Source organism: Sturnus vulgaris, chromosome 1 (genome assembly GCF_052056855.1).
Source record: "Sturnus vulgaris isolate bStuVul1 chromosome 1, bStuVul1.hap1, whole genome shotgun sequence".
Taxonomy (NCBI): Eukaryota; Metazoa; Chordata; class Aves; order Passeriformes; family Sturnidae; genus Sturnus; species Sturnus vulgaris.
Window position 1 is genome coordinate 1149031 of NC_142243.1, and position 9662 is coordinate 1158692.

The following is a 9662-nucleotide window of genomic DNA, read 5'->3' on the forward strand; positions in this document are numbered from 1 at the left end:
CCAATTAAAGAAAATCCAGCCCTCAGAACTCAAGATAGAAATATCCTTTAATTCTCATGTCATAAATGCTTAAATAGGTTCAAAGACAGCCTAAGAAAAAGAACATATATGCTTGAAGCATGAAGATATCGTGGAAAAATTAACCCTGTGGATCACATACGTTGTAGTTTCATATATAAATGCAGATTTGTGATAGCAAATACAGCTTGAGGCACCCAGAGCACACTACAGTCCCCAGCACGGTGGTGTCACATGGACACGAGTACCGTGTGCCAATCCCACGGCACAGCATCCCAAAAGGATTCAATGCAGGGCTCGGCCTCAGTGGCATCCCCAGGGTGTGTCCCAACCTCCTGCACATGGCGGTGGAACATGGGAGACACACCCTGCAAACCTGGGCAGGAGCAGACACTGAAACCACCCGGAGCAGCTGCTGAGCTGAGCAAACATGGCCAGAACCCAGAGCCCTGGCACGGATTGGGCTGGAAGGGACCTTAAAGCCCATCCAGTGCCACCCCTGACACGGCAGGGACACCTCCCACTGTCCCAGAGTGATCCAACCTGGCCTGGGGCACTGCCAGGGATCCAGGGGCAGCCACAGCAAATCTGGGAATTCCATCCCAGCCAGGAATTCCATCCCAATATCCCATCTAAATCCACTTCTTCCAGCTCAAAGCCATTCCCTGTGTGCTGTCCCTCCAGGCCTTGTCCCCAGTCCCTCTCCAGCTCTCCTGGAGCCCCTTCAGGCCCTGCCAGGGGCTCTGAGCTCTCCCTGGAGCCTTCTCCTCTCCAGGGGAACATTCCCAGCTCTCCCAGCCAGGCTTGGCTCCCAGCAGAGCTGCTCCACCCTCTGATCCCCCGGTGCCTCCTCTGAGCTCTCTCTTCCTGTGCTGGGCCCAGGGCTGGGGGCTGCACTCACAGTTATGAAATCAACACTTCAGAGCCTGTGCATCCATAACATCCCAGTGGGAATCCAGCACAAGCTATTTCATTTACTGCTGCTTATTTCCATCACTTAAATCCACAGCTCCTGCTAAGTAAGAAGTTGGAATGATGCACCCATGAACATGCAGAAGCCTTTTGCTAATGGCTCCGATTTATGACTTAGAACAGAAACGATTCACTCCCACCACAAGAGTCCAAAGGAAGGAAGAGAGGGTGACTCAGTTCTTTGTTTCATTCTTTGCCTCCCCTGTCTGCAGAACCTCATTCAGAGCCTCTGCTGGAGCTGCCTGGGGATTTTTGTCTTTGCTCTCCCAGTCTGGAAGTTTCCCATTACCTAATTAACAACAGTGAAAGTATCCATGGACAGCAGAAAAACTTCTGAGATTCCTTAAAACCAGTGCAGATAAGTAAAGGAGCATTTGTTAACAGAGCACTACACTTAATAAAGCTGCAGCAGAGAAATGGCTGAAACTGAGAGGTTAAACACAAAAAAAACCCAAAATCCCCCATTCCTGGAAGTGTTCCAGGCCAGGCTGAACACGGCTTGGAGCACCCTGGGATACTCAAGGTGTCCCTGCCCATGGCAGGGGGTGGAATGAGATGATCTTCCAACCCACATCATCCTGGGATTCCAGGAAAAATTAACATTCCAAATTCAGTGCTGCTGTGCTTGGTGTTCACACCATTTCAGTGCACCAGAAAGGGAACCTGGGTGCAGACAGCAATCAGGGTACAGGAAGAAATCAGCACTTGGAACTGCTATAAACAGCACCAACAATCACATCTAAAAACACTTTCTTTAAGCTGCTGTTTACAATTGGATTTTCCTCAGTATGCCCAACAGCATTTCATATCCATTACAAATTATTAAAATCATTTGGAAATATAATTTCTGATATCAGCATATCATTGCTGATTTTCTCCTCAAGTGTGGATCAGGCTGCACTTACCCACAGGGAAGGGAGCACATGAACTTCCTGAGCAGATGTCACTGCCAGGAGCACCTCCCAGGCCATGGGGACCTTCAGCCTCAGCCAGGAACTCCTTTCACCACAGCTCACCTCTTCCTCTGTGTGTCTGAAACCCAGGCAAATCTGAACTACTCACAGTCAGGTGCTTAAAAATGCCCAGTGCTTTCCAGAGGGGATTACAGGAAAACTGTCAGTGAAGCACAACTTTCAGATTTCCATTTGCATCCTGCTCATAGCAGTTCCAAGTGTTGAATTCCTGCTCTTTCCTCACTGCTGTGTGCACTCGGGTTCCCTTCCTGTTGAGTTGGAATGGAGTTAACACCAAACACAGCAAACATTCAGTCTGGATTTGGGGTCTGGAGCCTTTCTTACAGGAGGGAGGGACTGCAGGAGAAATCCCCCCACGGGATCCTGCTGGTCCTGCTCAGCCCAGCTTTTCCAGCACCTCCCAAGAACCTGCTCCAAAGGACACCCACCCATCCTTCTGGAGATGAAGCAGTGCTGAGCATGGTGCCAGTGACAGGACGAGGAGCAGCGAGCACAAACCCAACCACAACAAATTGCAGCTCAGCAGGAGGAAGGAAAAGCCTCTTTCCATGGAGGGGCAGAGCCCTGGAGTGTCCCTGTCTGGACACATCCCTGTGTCACCTGCTCCAGGTGACCCTGCCTGGGTCATCTCCTTTTAACTCCAATCATTCTGGGATCCAGGTGTGCCTGGCAGCCTAAACCTTTGGCTGAGTTTCATTGGAAAGATTTTTCACCCCTAACTCTTACTCATCCCACTGACATTCCCCCATCACATTTTCCCCAGTCAAGCCAGTGTGATGAGTGCTTGGCATCCCCTTCTCCAAGCACTTGTTTCTACTTCCCCTTTAACAGAATCGATGCAGCTTCTAAAATTAGTTGTAGAAATCCCACCTGAGCACCAACCCATTTCTCACTGCCCCATTTCACTGCACTGAACTTCTGGCACAACAACCTGATAGAAACCATGAAGTAGAGGAGGGCTGGAACCTCAAACGAGTTTTGTTAGAGAAAATAAAGTCACAATATGGAAACAAAGCCTCAGTATCAACTCCTGGAAGGACAAACTGCCAGAGTATCTCCAGCCAAGAGCCAACACACCACAGTTCCTGCAAGAAACGTGTGGGAGGAGGGAGAAATAAGAGCAGGTAAAAGCACCTGGACGTTTCTCTGCCCCTTCCAGACGGTTTTAAGCACTTCACAAACATCATTTAAGCTCCATGGAGATATTTGCCCCAATCCTCAGTGGGAGAGCTGAGGGTTTCCACTCCCAAGAATGAATTGAGCTCCAGCACTTCGGGAGTCACAACTCCAGAGTATGTAAACACACTTTGAAATGGCTCTGATAAATGCTCCCATAGTTTTACTTTGTTTAGAGCAAGTGTCAACACCCGAAATCCAGCTGAAAAACAGCTTTTGGGGGATGATGTAGCTCTAATACAATTTTACAAAAGACAATGACTCACTCCCAGGCGGGAATGTGTTCGAAGTGTATGACCTAATGCTCAGAGACCTTTTCCAAAACGGTCCAGTTTGAATATGCACCGTATCTCCCCAGCCAGTGAAGTTTGTAAAAAAGTTTTTGCACACAGGAATTTACACAATTATCTCATTTTTTTTGTCTTTTTTTTTTTTCAATTTCTAGTCAAAATCCAACCAGCTGATCTGAAGTTTCCCTAACCTCACTTTCAGCCTTGTCTTTCCCTATCATCCCATCCCTGGACTTGTTCTCCAGCCCATTCAGCCCTGCCCCAAGGTGCCAGCCAGCACGACTTGCTCCTCAGCACCCAGGGATGGAAATATTAAAATTCAAGTGTTAGGACACACCAGACACAGAACAGGAGCCCTGAGCAGGACAAGCCTTCTCCATGCTCAGCTGGATTCCCCACAGTCCTGCTGAGGCTCCTCCAGCTGTGAAGGGCTGATTTTTCACGTGTTCTGTTCAGGCAGCAGCTGAGCAGCTTTCTGAGGAACTTTGTCCCAACACACAGCCCAGAATCCTGGGATCCATTTACAATTCCCAGCCTCGCTGCTGCTCAAGCTTGCAAACACCCCAAATAAAAATGGGAGAAGTGTAGGAGGGAAATGGGAGTGAGTGACACAAGCTAATCAGGATTTTAATCATGCTAATGGATGTGATTAACTGCATACTTCTCCCAGCAGCTCCTCGGAGTAGCCTGATAGCCAGCACGAAGCTGGGGCAAAGTGCTCATCCCACGTTAATCCTACACCATGTGTGTCACGTCACCTGCTCAGGGATACACCTGGTGCTTAACCTTCCTCCCACCCACACAGCCACTCTTCCACCCTGCCAGCACACTCATTCTGGGCAGGGGACACAGTGTTTGTCCGTGCTAAACTCTTTAGAGCAGCTCCAGGAGCCTGGAAATCCAGCCTTGGCAAAGGAAAGCTAATCCAGGCCCTATTGCGTTACACAAAGCTCCCTCGATAATGCAACTACAACTCTTGTTTTTGTTTGCCACTTTTGTTCAAATCACAGGGACACTGTGAGCTTTATCTCAGTGCTGGTATCTTGCTACTCCCCTGAGGAACTACCAATTCAGCAGTTGCCACTCTACCCAAGCACAGTTCTAAGAGGCAGGGAGGAAAACAAGGCAAGGATTAAAAGAGCAGCAAGGAGCAGCCTTTTGTAAAAGAGAGGGAAGAAATCAGCCCCTTCCCTCCCTGTCTCCAGGGGAGCACAGAATAAACAACCCAGCACCCTCCCACCTTCCAGCAGACATTTCCAGGGAACAATGTGCATTATGGAGTTGGAATACACCATCATTTACAAGTACAGCCATTTTTATCCACGGAGTAACTCACACTTGCCATGAACTCGGTGTCTCCCGTGTTTCCTACAGCAACAAATGCAGAAAGTTTTGTTCTCCAGCGTTCCAAAATATGGGCTCTCATGGCAACATCCAAAATGAGTGACTTACTCAGAGGACTCCAAGACTGATCTTGTCTGGGGAAAATCCTCAGCACTATCCTGATGAAATTTTTCAGAGTGCTAGAGCATCACACCAATGTCTATTCATAATCCTTCAGGGTCAGATTTCCCAATAATTTCAAATATATTTAAAATTGAATAATTTCTAATGTAATATTAAGAAGCCTCCTCAGGAACAACACAAGACACCAGTATCAGCCACAAGTATTTCATTCTCCTCATTACCAAGTTAAAATCTGCATAACATCTACAGCAACTGATTTCACTGACCTTTTCTTCCCACCAGAAATTCCTTCCCATGTGCAGAACACTTAGCCATGGAATTCTGAGCTGGAGGAGGAAAAATCCCCCCACAGGATGCAGGGTTCCTACCTGCTCTGCTCAGCCCAGCTTTTCCAGCATCTCCCAAGAGCCTGCTCCAAAGGACACCCACCCTTTGTTCTGGAGATGAACACTGTGCAGATGATGAGGCTCAAGGCTCCAGCTCTCTGCCACCCTCCCACGTGCTGTAATCACAGACCCCTGGCTTCTCTGATCTACAGCTGACTATAATTTCATTTGCCTTCAAGGAGGAAAAAACAAAAAAGGCACAGAAATAATCAGTTAGTTGCTGTTAAAGCACGAGGAAGCTGTGGACACAGACATTTGACTAAGCAAGAGATTCATCTGTTTTATTTGGGACAGGAAGCACAAACACGGAGTTCCAGGAAATAACTCTGCCTTTCATAGCACTATCAGCTTCTTCAATTTGCCTTTGAAACTCCACAAGTACCTACACTAATTATAATTTTGTTGTCTGCAATCTGACACGATGACTAACACGCCTTGAACTCTTCATTCTAAGCAGAAGAGACGGGAAATTTTATCTTCCCATCTACGTCTGGCCTAGCAAAATAAATTATTTGGGGTTTTTCTGGACCAAACCAAGGTATAGTCACACATTATTTCGCTTTCAAGTAACCATCACTTTCATTTGTATTGCAAGTAGCTGGAATTCATCCTGACAGACTTAAACCCTGTCTGACCAGTGGTTTCCCTGAGTCATAAGTTTGGTGAAGGTCAGAATTTGGAAGCTTGCACATCAAGACACAGTGGAGAGAGACAAATGCAGCCCAAGTACTGAGTGATGGGGACATCACTGGCTCAACAAACAGCAGCTGAGTTTAAAAGCCTGAGGTACACAAGAGCAAGAACATGCAAGGGGTGTAAAACCAGACCTGAACTCTGCAAGAGCTCAGAGCAGACTGAATGGCTCAGATACATTTAATTTCTAGGGAAGAGAGGCAACCACTAAAATACTACAGGGGTTGGGACCTCAAATATAATTACAGCTCCATTTGCTGCAATTCCAGCTGTGTCAGCCCTTTTACCAGCAGGAATACGTAATTCATTTGGTTCAGCTGAGCACTCCTCAGACTTCACATAACGAGCTTAAGGCTGGAAATCCAGTCCTGCCCCAGCCTCCACTCAGCCTCACCTTCTGCCCCTCCAAAACCCCAATTTGCTTCTGTTCTCACTGTTGCTCAGGCTGCTGGAGGTGTGGGGGTGTTTAATACCATCACAGAATAGTTTGGGCAATCCTGTGCTATTTAAAACCTTGTCTTAAACTACTGGGTGTCTCTGAGAGGGAACAAATGAGTGCACTGAACCCAAATACTTCACAATGAACACTTCCACGTATAAATGACACTTATCAGCACACCCTGCTCCCAGTGTAAGCCCAGGTCACTTCCAGCAGTGTCTGGGAGCCTGTGGTGTGATTATTCCCCCCCGGCCACTCCAGTGCTCACCCAAACAGGGCTGCACTCATCATTTACCACAGCACTCACAGCCTTCAAAGCTCCCCACACACAAATCAGGCAAATTGTTATAGCAGATCTCCAGATATCCTGGCAGGGCGAGGTGCAGCAGCTGTCCCACAGTGTCCCCCACTCCAGGAGCCTGCCTGGGATCAGTGGCCAGCACAGGCACAGTGCCTGGCACAGCCCTGGCTTTGCAGGAACAAGCTGATAAAGTCAGGATCCGCTGCCATAAGTGTCCTCCAGCAGCCTCCCCGTTTGTTCTTTAAGGACAGGAGTGACATAATCCTCTCCTAATATCAGCTGAGGGCTCAGGGGGAACCAGGGGTGACCCACAAACTGTACCCATGGCAACACTGGGCTCTAGCTGAGCTCCCTGGGCTGGCATCTTCAAACCACTGACACTTCTTTGTATTATCTGCTCTTTCCCTGATGTCATTTCTGCAGAGACACATGAAAACAGATTTAATAATATCCACAGCCTTCAGCTTCAGAGTCAACAATCACAGTCACAAACAGATCAGCTATTCTGCCTTCAAGCTTATTATTTGTCACTAACATGTAATTATTACCAAACAAAACAAAAGACACAGGATATTGCTGCTGTTGCAACAGCAAGTAAGTTCAGCTCTTTTTCAAACTGAGAAAGCCCATCTCTTCTGATGCAAGAAGGCACAAAAGAATAAAAACTTAAAAACTCAAAAAGAGCCCATGAATCTTCTAAAATGCATCTGGAAGGATAATCAGAAATTTCATCGGTTCTTGCAAAGAAAAACAAACAAAAACCCATAAAGTAAATTTGACAGACAGGTCCGTCCAGCCAACGTCACCTTTATCATAACTGTATTGTCAACCTGAACGATTTTCAGTTACAATGTCTCCTTCTCAAATAAAGGAGGAGTTAATCAAGCTGCAACAGCACCTTATTCACACAATACCAGCAAAACATACCCGATGGGACATAAGGCCCTGGCAAGGAGAAAAGGAGCTTTAGAGTTGTGAAACTCCAGTGCAGTCCTGTCCCTTGAGTTTACAAAATGAAGCCCGAGCAGCATCACACGCAGAGCAGGAGGAGGCCCCGAGCAAGGCTTGGTACTCCACACTGAAACACGGAGCAGGACTCGCACGGCTATTGTATTGTATTATTGTATTATTCAAGAAGCTTTTCTGCTGCAATTGTAAGCTGGGAAGAACATGGTTCACTGAATAGATGATTCCAGCTTTAAAAACAAACAAAAACTTTTTGAAAAACTCTACAATCAATGGGTTGATGTGCTAAATCCATACAGGAATCAGGGGAAGGAATAAGCGAGGGAACAACCAAGTAAGAGAGAACAAGAACCACCTAAAGAAAAGAGAACTGATCATCACAAATCAGGTTCAGTATATTCACAGACCAGGCTTTTAACACACCCCTCGAAGACAGGGAGAGCGAACAACACCCATACTACCAGGATACACTGAGAAGCAGCATTTGGCAGCAGAACAGCATCTGCAGAACCCAAAACTTCACCGCCTTGAGCTTCAACTGATTTAACAGCAACTCCGCATCGCGCCGTGGCGAACATTAGTTTAATTTTGTTTAATTCCCGCCGGTCCCGGGCCGGCCGTGCTCTGCAGGAGAAGTTTGCTCATCCCGAAAGCGGGCCCGCTGCGCGCTGTGCGCTGCGATGACTGAGCAGAGGCCTGGAGCTGGCGCATCCCCGGCCCGCCACACCCAGCGCTCGGAGCCGCGCTCTGCCCATGCCCGTGGTCACCCCGCGCCCCGCTGCGAGCCCGCCGCCGGCCTTATAAAGCCGGGAATACGAGGGGATCCAACGGCAGCAGAGCGGGGAAGGACGGGGCCACAACGCGGCACAGAAAGTTTCGAGCCGTCCCAAGGAGAAGTGTGGGAGTGCTGCGTCGCCCTTGAGAGAAACCCGCGGGTCGCTGCGCCCGGATCTGAAGGGACCCTACGGGAGCAGCGCCGGGGAACGCCGGGGGCTCCCGAACCCCCCGGAGCCAGCCCAGCCCCGGCCCCCGAGTAACAAAGCCGCGCCCCGGCAGCGCCCGCTCCCTCCGCCGGCTCCCCCGGGAGATGCTCGGGGATGCTGCGGGCGCTCCCTGCGCGGCTCCCGAACCCCGCCGTCCCCGCCACCTCCCCTCCCGGCCCGGCCAGGCCGGCCCCGACCCCCCGGACACCGGAGAGCCCGCTCGGCCCGGGCCGCCCCACCGTCGTGTCGGAGGGCGCCGCGGCCGCAGCGCGGTGTCCCCGTGCCCCGTCCCCGGGCGCAGCCCCCTCCCCGCGGCCTTACCGAGCGGCGGGGGCGCGGGGCAGCGCCGGGACAGAGGCGCCTGGCGAGTGTCGCTGTCCCCGGAGGGCCCGGCGGGAGGAGGAGCGGAGAGCGGAGCCGCGCTGGCCGCGCGCCGAGCGCACTACCCTGCTGGCAGGAGGGGCGGGGCCGGCGCCGCTCAGCCAATCAGCGCCGCGCCGTGCCCGGCAGCGACCAATCAGCGGCAGCGCGGGCGGCGCGCGGCCGCGCGGGGCGGAGGCGGCGCTGCGGTGAACGAGCAGAGGGGTTGGGTGCGGCGCGGGGCGGGGCTGGGGGCGGAGCCTGTGGAAGGGGCGGGACCAAGGGCGGTGATGGAGGACGGGACGGAGCTGAGGGGGACAGGAGCTGAGGGGATCAAGGCGAGCCCATGCTTGGGAAGGAAAGGAGGGTGTTTAAAGGGGGAGAGGAAAGCCTGGGAGCGTGTGCGGTACGGAACTCGTGGCTGTGGAGGAGCTGAAGGACGCTGTGATAAAGCAGTGCCCAGGGACAGATGGAGCGCCCAGCCGCCCCTCCAGGTGGCCGAACAGCAGGGACCACTCGTGCTGCTGCTCTTAATCCTCCGTGGCCCTTCTGGGGCCAACCCTCTGCTCGTGCAGGAGGAGAGCAGGAAAACAGGATAAAGGCAGGACGGTGAGGGATGAAAGGAAATGTTTTTACA

At 50.8% G+C, this 9662-nt stretch overlaps 1 protein-coding gene across 6 annotated transcripts in view; it reads right to left on the reverse strand.

The window, feature by feature from the left end:
• Nucleotides 1-9118, reverse strand: part of MAP4 (microtubule associated protein 4) — a 133655-nt gene extending 124537 nt beyond the window's left edge. For all 6 annotated transcript variants that reach the window (XR_015806768.1, XM_088173325.1, XM_088173249.1 and 3 more), the window contains exon 1: nucleotides 8987-9118. The gene's annotated coding sequence lies outside the window, so the exon portion shown is untranslated. The remainder of the gene's footprint in view (nucleotides 1-8986) is intronic.
• Between the last annotated feature and the right edge of the window lie 544 nt (nucleotides 9119-9662).